The following is an 11396-nucleotide window of genomic DNA, read 5'->3' as shown; positions in this document are numbered from 1 at the left end:
GAGGGCAGGAGAAATACCCACCTTAAGCCACCTTTTCTGCTTGTTGAATGGGAGCTGCCTTCATTTAAACGTTTTGGAAACTTCTCCTAACTAAATCGAGTTTTATGCTATGTGATGTGTTTGTGCACTACTGGAAGTGGCTTCTAGGCTCTTCACTTTCATCTAGATGCAGGTAATCCGTGAAGAAAACTGTCTACCCTGACTGCACGTTCAGGCAGATGTTGCCAAATTCTCCCTTAGTGTGACTTTGGAAGAGGTATGTATTGCCATTGTTATGGCAATGGGGTTTGTAACTTTGAAACATAATCACTAGGCTTACAATAGCCTCTTGTTAACCACCATGTTTGCCCTTAAGTGGCAGCCCAGATTTCCTTTCTGTCAGAAAGCTTTGCTTCCTTTCCCTGCCAGCTGCTGTGATTTCACTAGTTTCTGCCTAATGCATTCTGCCTTTTCAGCAGGAGGCTGTGCAGCAGAGTGAAAGTAAAACTTCAGGGTAATGTACCTTTACATTTACTACCAGACTATTTAATGTAAAATAGTGATTGTGCCATTTGTCTGCATCTTTCGCAGGGTAAAAATGGCTTGTATTCCCCCGTGTCTCTGTGCAGATGTGAAGTCCCAAGGCTCTGTGTGTAAGAACTGTGTGCAGTGGTGCTGTTCCTGGGGTGATGGCTGCTCAGCAGGCGTGCTGCACTCGTGGTTAGTGCAGCGTTTGATGTGAGGTCCTTAGCTCAGATCAAGGTATATCACTGTCCTCAGCAGCACTTCAGCTTGAGTGCAAAAAGGAGACTTAATTCTCTCAGTCTCACTAGTGGATTGCTTTGATTTGATTCATCAAAGGAGCTTCCAGATCAAGGATCAGATCTGCATTCCTGTTCTTAGGAATGTGTTGTGTTGTCTTTAAAACGATGTAACGCAGCTACCTGTGCCAGGATGGATCAAGGCCCTGCATACCATGTGCATTTATTAAAGCCCTGAGTGAGACTTCTCCAAGCTACTCCCCTGCAGGGAGTTCCAGCACTGAAAGGCTTTTCAGAGACAGTCAGCAAAGGGCCTCATCTGAGGGCTGCCTGGTCTCTGTAAGGAAAGATCTTCAATGGAAACAGTTCTGGCTAAAAGGAAATGATGGGCAAATGACCTGCTGTTCTGTAGGGACTGTGTTGTAGTCTGAAGTGACCCAGACAGGGGGAGGACAGCAAGGTGCAAAGCCACCCCATGAGCCATCATACATAAAGTACACATCCTCCTCTAAACCCATTTGGATTTGTCAGCCACAGTCTCCCCTTTTTCAGCATCCTGCTTTCCATTGTTACGCTGTGCTCTTGCTGTAGGGGGGTTTGATATCTCATTAAGCTGTGCCAGTATGCACACCTTTATGCTGTGTGACTGTTCTGCTTAGGCAGCCGTGGTAATTAGGAGCATCCAGTTATTCTGCTCGTCGGGGTTAGCAGCCGGTGCAATTTGTACCTGGAAAAGCATAATGGCGAAAGAGTTTTGAACAAAGGCCCGTTTAATGGGGAAAGTAAATGGCTGGTGAAATGGAAACTACTAAGCTTAACTAAAAGCTTATTAAAAAGATACTTGCCTGGAAGGTTGACTTGGATATCAAGTGCTCGGATGTGTGAAGGGAGTAATTAAAGTATGTGATGATTTCTGGGAGAAACCTGTTGAACCCTCTGCAAAGAAACTTGCCCAAACTCCTGCACAAGCTGCAGGAAATCCATTGCAACTTCATTTAGCCCGGAGATCGTTGTTCCTACGCTTCCAAGCTTTAATACAAAGGTTTGGAAGTCACCTGAGCCTCTCACAGTGTGAGCTGCAAGCTCTTCTCATCACCTGATGGTGTTGGTGAGCAGTGGAATGTAGAAATACAGAGGTGGAGCGTGATACACTGGAAGTAGAAAGGAAAACTGTGTTTCTGTTGTGATTTTTCCCAAGCAGACCTGCTTCTGTTCAAGCTGTCAGCACAGATGCAAGACCTCAGGTCCTACTCGCTTCTAGATGCATGCAGATGTACACCTGTTGTATGCTGTGCACAGATACCTGCTCAGCACCACTGCAGCGCACGTGAGTTAAAAGCACAAGAGGCTTTCTTTTAAACTGCTCGTGGCATACATGAGTAGGTCTGTAGACAGCGTATTTACTCCCAGTGTACTCACTTGAGATGCAACAATGGTTTTAAAATAGCTCTGGGACTGAGGAGTCTGTGTGAACACAATATCCACAGTTTCAAGTGCATCATTTTCTTCTCCGTTCTCCAAGTGTTACACAGCATCCTCTTTGTAACGGTCACACGGTAATTACTGCAGGAGTGAAAAATAAAGCTAGGCTTCCTCCTGCCTGGCCAGTCTGTGATACCATTACAATGCAAGCACATTTGTGTATTGTTTGCAGGTGTGCAACCTCATAGCATGGCCAGGCAGGACTGGGGCTCAGCTCTGCAGCAGGTTTTCTTAGCACTCTGAAATCTGGAAGCAACATCTGAGTTGAGTGGGACGTGGCCTTAGGGGATGTGTGATGCTGCTAGCAATGTTGAGGCCCAACCTGCTAACAAAGCCAAGTCAGAGCAAACTAGAAATGAGGGCATCTCTCGCTTTGGGTATGATTCCACAAACTGATTTGATTTCTTGCCCCTGTTGAGACAGAAGACAGCCAGCTCTGAGCAAGGAAAGGCCTGGCCTGATTTGTTTTATTCACACTTGGAGAAGGGAGAAGTAAATCTGGGGGGGCTTCTAGCAGTTTCCCATGCAGAGCCTTGCTTAGTGTGTGTCATGGGTTAACATGGCTCTGCATGGGAAATTGCTAGAAGCCCCCCCAGATTTACTTCTCCCTTCTACGAGTGTAGATTTGATGCTCCAAAGCTGGTTCCCAACCAGAGGGTCTCTTTCTGTGCCCAAGACACCCAGGTGCAGCTGACTTGGGAAGCAAGTGATGCTGGATGGCAAGCGACAGCAAGGGATGGGTTGTAGCTCCATCATGGAGCTGCTCCCAGGTTGTTGCTAGAGAGATCTTACAGGCTGCAGACCTGAAAGTGGAGCTCTGAGCCCTTTGTGGGCAGGGGGCCTAGCTGGCAAAAGGCTGCTTTTGTCACTAGCAAAACTGGGTAAACCAGGTATTGATCAGTATGTCTCACTGCTGTCCTTTGGAATTCCCTTGGGTTCCAGCTTTTGAGGAGACAGCAATAACTAATAATTAACCATCAAAACAGAAGGAATAAATACATCAAAAGCAGGAGCACCAAAATTGCTTCTTGCCCTTTTGTTCTTCTCAACAGACTGGTGGTGAGAACAGGATGTTCCCAGCAGTAACTTTTAATTATTTCACTGCTGCACATCTCTTTTATGCTGCAAGTTAGAAATGTCAGTTTAATTTTCTTTTAATTGCCTCAGCTACCAGGTACTTGAGAAAAGCCATTTTCTCCAACCCTCTGCTCCCTGTTCTTGGCCTGAGAGAGCAGCTTATTGCTGTGAAAACACACATTGCTTTGGGAAGGGGCTGTCCCAGAAGGAGAGTGAAGAGTGCAGGTATTTTGCTTGTAAGGACTGGACCTGGTGTGCTGTAGGTGAGAGAGCTGTCTGTGGCACTGCTCAGCATAGAGAGATGAGGTTGCAGTGTGGTTTTCCGCACTCATTCCAGCGTGGGATTTAAACCTAGTGGTCAGGGTTCTCCTCACCCCATGCATATGGTGGCAAGAGCCACTATCATTGATTCCAGAGGCCCTGATGCTGTGCCAGGTTTCAGGTCTGGTGGTTGTTTCTTACCTTGGCTCACATGTTGCAATGCCAGGTGAACAGCAGAAGCCTCTCCAGGATGGCTCAGCAAAGAAAAAAAGCTTTGTTTTAGTGCAGAATCATGCGGCATAAAAGGCCCCAATCTTAATAAAGGTCACCTGGCTGCCCAGAGCATTTCCAGAGAAATATAAATAGCAAGAGGATGAGAAAGTAGCAGGGATGTGTGGGAGCTGTGACAGCACCGGTGGGAAAGCTACCCCACAGGCTCAGCAGGAAAGCGCCCGGCGTGTCACCAGCAGAACAAATCAGGACTGATGCTTTGCTTATGTTTTCACTCATTCTCTTTGCAGTTTTGCCAGCAGCTCCACAGGCTGTGCCCTGCACCGTGTGAAGCAGCCCTGGGAGCTCGTGCTGAAAGAGAGCAGCTGCTCCCATGCTGCTGCAAGGCAGGAGATGCGGCAGGAGGGCAGGTGAGCGTCGCTTCTCAGTGTGGCACAACAATGCTTCTCTCTTTTTCCTCTCTATGGACAGTGGTGTCTGGGCTGGTCCTCTCCACGTGCACCAGGAAGTCCCATGTAGGGCTGGATTGGAGCCCATCTCCTTTGCTATCTCCAGGCTCCCCTCCCTGGGACTGCAGCACCATCACCCAGCTAGGAGCTGCGTCCTGCCAGCACCGTAAAGGGTGGCAGGCTGGGGAAGCTCTAGGCATTGTAAAAGGTAATTTTGAAGAGCATCCCTTCCCTTTAGTGCCTTTGGAGTAAGGGATAAACATGCAGTTAAGGAAAAATGCAGCAGCCTGCCCTCCCTCCCTGCTCAGGTTTGTGAACAACGTGCTCTGGGCTGATTTCTAACTGCAGCAGAGATCTATGCCAGAGATACAGCAGAGGAAAAAAACACTTTGTAAAATGCCATCTACATTAAAATAAATACATAAAAAAATCTCAGAGCTCTGCATCCTGGACAAGAAAACGGTGCTTTAAGAAGATGCTACAGAATCTCAGAGCTGTATCTCATGGTTTACAACCATGCAGCAAAACCATCTGCCATCCTCTATGGAATACCAGCCGTGTATCTCCGTGCATGGCTGTTGTTCTGGTGCAACACTGCTGGGTTGGTTGGTTGGTTGTCTTTGCTTCTCGGCCTCTTTCTTGCCCAGTTGCAGCTGTCCTAAGGTCAATCTCAGCCCCAGTTATGGACTGGGTTGCTTTCCCCAGTGGTTTGTGGGGTGATGCAGGTCACACGTGGCCTCACAGCGCTTTTCTGTTCTCTCCCCAAGGGAGCCTAACTCAACGTGTGCAAGGGTAAAGCCAAAATCTGTTTTGCATTGGTTTGCCTACAATGCTCCCTTCAAATACACTTCCCTTGCAGGTATTGCTGGCCGCTAACTACGGTATTTTCTGAAATGAACATGAGAGGGATCACATCCAGAACCAGCACAGCCCTCAGATGATTCTTATTGTCCTTCTCCACACCCATATTCATCAATTCGAGAGGCTGTGATGCCAAGTGACAATTCCCTGTGGGTAAATACGAAGTTTGAATGGCTGTCAGGGGAGGATCAGCACCTAGCGATGCCTTCGGGGTGCAGCAGCCTGATGTGTTACAGACAGCCAATGAGACTGACTTTGCCTGTCAGTGCCACGAAGAATCTCTGCTATAAGGCAGGGAATAGGACAAGCAGCCAGGACACAGAGCCCCAGGCAGCTCTGAAGGCCAGTGGGCTGAAGCCCTCATCCCTGCAGCATGTGGATAAGGCATTACAGAATGGGTAAGAAGCCATCCAGCTCCATGCAGAAGCCTGTCACCTTGACTTTAAGCCCGGCTATGGGGACAGTCCCTGCCACCAGGTAAGCAGCTGGGAATAGGAACCCACAGCTATCAATGGGCTGCCTCACTTATCATCAGGTGTACAGCCACTTAGAAAAGCACGGCGTAAAAACATTTAACAAATAGGGCTGGAAACCCAGTTCCTTCTCTAAAGGTTAAACTTCTGAACTGCAGGTAATTAGCGCCGTTCTCCTCCCTTTGGTGACATCTTTTATCTTAAGCTGTAGAAACAATATGTAGGTGCTTGAAAGGTTAAAATACATCAATGTCTCGTGGTATGGCTCCTGGTTAAAAAATAGCATCGTTGTGTTTCCAGATGATTAAACCCAGGGGGGGAAGGGGGGAGCTGGAGGTGGCTGGTGGCACTCGGTGGGTGAATCATTGGGTTGCCACGGGCTCGCCCCAAGGCAGTTCAGGGCATCGATTTGGGCTCAAAATCAGCACGGGGGGGAATTGGATGGGACAGGGGCTGCGTGTCGGGGTGTCCTGGCCTGCAGCGGGCAGCAGGTGGCATTGTCGCCTAGCGAGTGGTGCTGGCAGCGCTGGGGACAGGGACAATGTGACCCCTTCGGCAGGTGGCACGGAGCCTCAGGCAGTGCTGGGTGGCCTGTAGGGATGCTTCGTGGCTCTGAGTCCTTCGTGCGGGCAGCGGGGTGAGCGTGAGGGTGAGCAGGGACACCCTGTTTCTCCCAGCATCCTGCCTGCCGTGCCTCAAAAACCTATCCTGCCAGGTGGATTGGGACAGCTGGGGGAAACTGAGGCAGGGAACGTGCCTAGGAATGGGCACTGTGAAGCTGCTGTCCCCACCCCGTGTCCCCCAGTGGGGCCACCACGAGCTGTCCCCCAGGACTTTGTGCAGCTGCGTGCCTTATCTGATGGGACGAGAGCCAATGCTGGAACAGTTTTTTCCTTCTCTCCAAGCTGCTCTGTTGCATCTTTTATCAGGCAGGGCTGCTGAGCTCAGGGAAACGGGAGCTGCTTGTGGCTGGGGCAAACTCCTGAGGAGTTCTGCTGACTCCCTCAGGAGAACAACAACATCACTAGTGTGGGCACCCTGTGTGCAGGTGGGAGCTGCCGGGTGCCGTATCTCACCATGGGTGTTGTGATGAAGGAGCCAGGTGGTGTTAGAAGATGATTTTTGGGTTGCTGGGCGCTGTGCTGCTGGTCCCCTTGGCCTCCCCATTGTCTGACTGCAGCATGTTTGGGGTCAAGGTATTCCCGAGGAGACAGGCACTGAGCCACATTTACCTGGGTTGTCCTCTGCTCCCTGATCAAAGGCTTTAGACTGGCACAAGGCCATGCTGGTGCTGAAACCCAAAGGCATTTCTTCCAGCTGAGCGCTCCTGATTCAGCATTTCAGCTGCCAGCACTTTACAGCAGCTGTGAGATAACTAGAAGACACAGCGGGGCACTCCTCTTGGCCAGGCATCTCCTGATCAGCACAACGCAGAGATAGTGGCTGTGCACTCTCAGCACGCTGGGGGGAGAGGTGGGATCAGCAAAAAAGATGTGAGGGTCATGGAGGTGGGATGGGGCTTTGCACCCAGGGGGAACGTCCTACCAGGGAAGGCTTTGCAGCAGGAATGTCTGAGAAGTTGGAAAGGGGTCTCTCCCAAAAGGGGAAATATATTCTCAGTAAGAATGGTGAGGCATTGGCACGAGGCTGCCCGGGGTGGTGGAGGAGTCACCACCTCTGGAGGTGTTACAGAACCATGGAGATATGGCACCAAGGGATGTGGTCTGTGGGCATGGTGGGGGCCTGCTGTCCTCTGTCACACAGAGATGTAGAGATAAAAGCATGACGGAGAAGCATCTGGTCAGTGCTCTCAGACACTCGGTATGATATTTGGGTGGTCCTTCATGGAGCCAGAAGCTGGGCTTCAGCCTGGCAGTGCCCTTCCCTTGTAGCAGAGGTAGGGAATGTGCAGCCAGGAGGAGACCAGTGTCAGCTCACAGCAGGCAATGATTATCTCCTGGACGTTGCCTGTGCCACGTAACCCTGCTGGGGGACGGAGTGCTGCCAGTGCTATAAACCCCCGTCGGTCTCTGGTGTCTATAGGCCTTATCTCTGAAAGGGAGTCTTATTAACAGGGAACGAACTTTGCCACCCGTGGCGTGCTCTTGAAACCTGCCTTGAGGTTCTCCATGCCCAAATGAAATGGGTTTATGAGGAAAAGGAAAATAGAGCAGGCACTGCTCTGGGTGCAAGATAAGCACCCACCAACCTCCTGTATGGCACAGAGGTTGCACCCAAGCCTGCAAAGTGTTGTATAGAACCTATTTGGGCCTTTAATTAACTAAGATCTGTCTTTGTGCTCCCAGCAGGCCCTCTGCAGCAAGAACAGCTGCTGGCTGGTGGCTTGGGAAGGACGAGGCATCCATTTTGCACCCCATCTGCTTGTGAGGAGTGCTGGCCTGCAACCAGGCCTCCCTGTGCAGCTGCTTCCCTGTGCTGTTTCAGGAAAAACAGCCCATTTCTGCTATGCTCTGTGCTCCCTCCTGCAATGTGGGCTGCTAAGGGACCACGGAGGGCTGTGAGGGTGTCCCTCCAGGTGACCTGCAGGTGTGACATGGCCACTAGGACCTCCCATTGCCAGCCCAGTCCCCAGGAGCTGTGGTTAGCAGCAGTGTGCCAGCAGGCAGAGAGGCCTGGCTCTGTTGGCAGTGAGGCTGTGGGCTTGGCAGCCTGTCCCGAGGTTTACAAAGCAGCGTGTTGCTTTGTCCCATGTCTCCCTCAGAGGCTGCAGCAGCAGCAGAGGGCACTATGTGTTTGTGTGCCATCCCTGTGGGCAGCAGCTCACCTCTCCAGGGTCTGTGAGGCATGGAGCTCCCTGACCTCTAGCTTTCCTTCCCACAGCAAGACTGGGATCAGGGCGATGGAAAGACTGGGACTGATGAAGGAAAAGAGGAGGCACTCGGCACGACGAGCGGCAAATATAGATCAAACAGCAGGAAATCCGCTCTCTGGCAGCGCAGGAGAGCCACGCAGTGGAAAGCACTGGTCCAGCAGGAGGTCATCCAAGACAAACATGGAGCTGCTTTGTGGGGCGGCCCGGCTGGCGGGCAGGATGGGCAGGCATTCTGCTTCACTGCCATCCCTGCAGGCGGTCAGGGAGGAGATATCCCAGCCTGGGATAGGGAGAAGGAGTCCTTCTCAGCACCGCCTGAAGCGCTCTGCTGGATCCTTTCATCAGAATGAGGTGTTTGTCAGCCTGAGTGGCATCGGTGCGGAAGCACAGAATGGCTCGAGTTGGAAGGGACCTTAAAGATCATTGAGCTTCAATCCCCAGTGGTTCTACGCGTCCTCCTCAGGGAGGTTGGCTCCAAACACAGCCTGGCTTTGTTCTGCTCCAGTGGCAATGTTTGTATGTATGCACACTTAGTCTGAAATGTCCCACTGGAACATGATGCTCATAGAAGGCAACTGCTCACCAAAACGAACAGGGAGCTGGATGGTACCTTTTGCACTGCTGTGTGGCACTGCCGGCATTGATGTGTAGTGGTAGATTCCAGGTAGAGATCAAAGAAGTAGAGATCAAAGACTCGTGTGTGCTCTTGGATGGCATGTCCTACTGGCTTCCATGGGGCAGGAAGGGATGGAGATTGAATTGAGGGGGGTTTCTTCCCCAATGTCTTTGTTGGATGAAACTTGGGTTTGCCCAAACGCTCTTGTCCTTGGACAGTGATTTAGCAGTAAGTGTGTAATCATCCTGTCATCCCTACTTGTCCGCCTTGTTTGTGCAGGGTGGGACAGGAGGATACAGCTAAAAAGTGATTAACCCCAACTGGGAGGCGCAGGCTTTGCATCTTCAAGCTGTACCTGGGGCTTGAGCCAGCCCCAGGCAAGCTGATGCCCAAAGAAGCTGTGGATTCCCCATCCCTGGAGGTGCCCAAGGCCACAGACGGGCCCTGGGCAGTCTGATCTGGTGGCGGGCAGGCAGCCCTCAGCAGAGGGTGGGACTGGATGGGCTTTGAAGTCCCTTCCAACCCAACCATTCTGTGGTTCTATGATTTCTAACTGGCAAAGGTGACAGCACCCTGGGAACGTGCCTGGGCGTTCACTCGCTCACGGAAAGCTTTATCAAGAGAGTGAAGGTGATTGTCCGGGCTTGTTGATGTCCTCGAGAGATAGCCTGCAGGGAGGCTTTCTGACAGCCTGCAATCTCAGCTATTGCCCTTTGACAGCAGCAGAGATAAAGATGCATGAACATCCTGCTCAGGAAGCTCCCTCCTCCTCGTCTATCGTTCCTTGGGTCTGATAAATGCAGGTGAAACCTCTGCTCACCGCAGGCAGCCTGCTGTTTTGCTTCCAGCAAAGCAGTTGCGCTTTGTCTTGGCAGCGCTTTGAGTTTGGATTACTTAGTGCCCATTTGTCCCCTGCCTTGAGACAGTCCCTTGTGGTTGGTTAGGAATCTTCTGACTTCCAACACAAGCGCATCTGTGGCCGGCTTCTTGTTCATTTGTTCTGGAGCCAGAGGACAGTGCTGGCACAAACAGCTCTTCTCCCTGCCTGCACTCCTCGACGTTGATTCGAAATAGTCTTTCTTTGGCCTTGGGTTTCAGAGGGACGTGTTTCAAAACCAGAAATAAATGGGCTTGAAATATTTCCCATATATATATATATATATTTGCAGGATCTTGACCCTCCGATAGTGAGATTAGAAGAAAGATAACAAAATCAGCATTCAGGTGAGGGTAGCTGTTGTTAAGTAGACGTCCCACTAAAGCCAGCGCTTCTTGTTTACAATTGAACTCATGAATTTTGAGATATTAATGTATGAGGGATTGAGTAAACAACCATTGTGCCTCAAAGGAATGAGTCCCAGGCTATCCTGAGCTGGAATACTTTGTACTTTCCTGATTGCCTTCCAAGAATTTCAAATTACTTTGTAACAGAAAAACAAGTCTGCTTCACCAGACGTGTGCGAGGTTCTCGGGGCAGCCTTAATTCATCTGCACTAGGATGTGGCTGGTTTGGGGGGCACGGTTGTGTATCTGGGTGCGGGACGCTGAGCACGGAGGTGTTCTAGTGGGGTGAGGATGACACTTAGGCCAGCAGAGCCATAAGGAACCTATTAACACTTTGCTGCAGCGTGGAGGTCAATCTGTAGCCCTGTTGGTCTCCATTCCCAGCTTGATGGACATGGGGACACACCATATGCTGGCCCATCAGCGTGGCTAGTAGGAGATGTGAAGGGGCTACTGGCAATCACATTGCAGGTGATGGTGAGCAGAGGCCCCTGCTCCCTTAACCTTTTGGGAACAGCTGGGATACTTTTGGGTATGGATGCACACAAGCAGCCCGAAGGACCAGGTGTTGAAAGGATGTGAGGCCAGGGACGTTCCCTGTGATGCAGATGATGTTATGAACCTATGGGCTCTCCTGGCTTGCTGAAGCATTTCTGAACACAGTGTCCCTGGCCACATGCTGTGGTACCAGTGCAAATTGCCCCTCATTTCTGACGGCTCTACACTCAGCAATTGCTCTTGGGGAGCAGCCAACCCATTGCCTTCAACCAAAAATAACACTTGGGACCAGAGGCAGGTATGTTTGAACGTCCTGCCCATCTGGGCTGCCCCGGTGTCACGTAACTTATGTTCGTGCTGTCAGTGCTGTCCTGTCTCAAGCATCCATGTCAGTGCTTTGGTGAAGCAGGCAGGATGGGGCCCTCACTACCTGGGTTGTGCTTGGGTTTGGTTTCCAAGCCAGCAGCCTGGAGCTGTGGAAGGAGTCATGAATTCGGGTTACCAAACCATCTGCTGGCTGCATTTTAAAAAGCAATTAAAGCAAAACTGTTTCCAGGCCTTCTGTTTGCAAGATGTAGTTTAAAGAGAGCT

General features: G+C 50.8%; 1 long non-coding RNA gene across 1 annotated transcript; it reads left to right on the top strand.

Annotated features, from left to right (window-relative positions):
• The first annotated feature begins 2851 nt into the window (after positions 1–2851).
• Positions 2852–8187, top strand: LOC140255518 (uncharacterized). The gene is made up of 3 exons (XR_011904489.1): positions 2852–4201; positions 5100–5578; positions 7881–8187. It is a non-coding gene; the product is annotated as an uncharacterized lncRNA (long non-coding RNA).
• The last annotated feature ends 3209 nt before the right edge of the window (positions 8188–11396 follow it).

Source organism: Excalfactoria chinensis, chromosome 8 (genome assembly GCF_039878825.1).
Source record: "Excalfactoria chinensis isolate bCotChi1 chromosome 8, bCotChi1.hap2, whole genome shotgun sequence".
NCBI lineage: Eukaryota > Metazoa > Chordata > Aves > Galliformes > Phasianidae > Excalfactoria > Excalfactoria chinensis.
The sequence above is the reverse complement of the archived record's forward strand: the minus strand, read 5'-3'. Positions and strand labels throughout refer to the sequence as shown.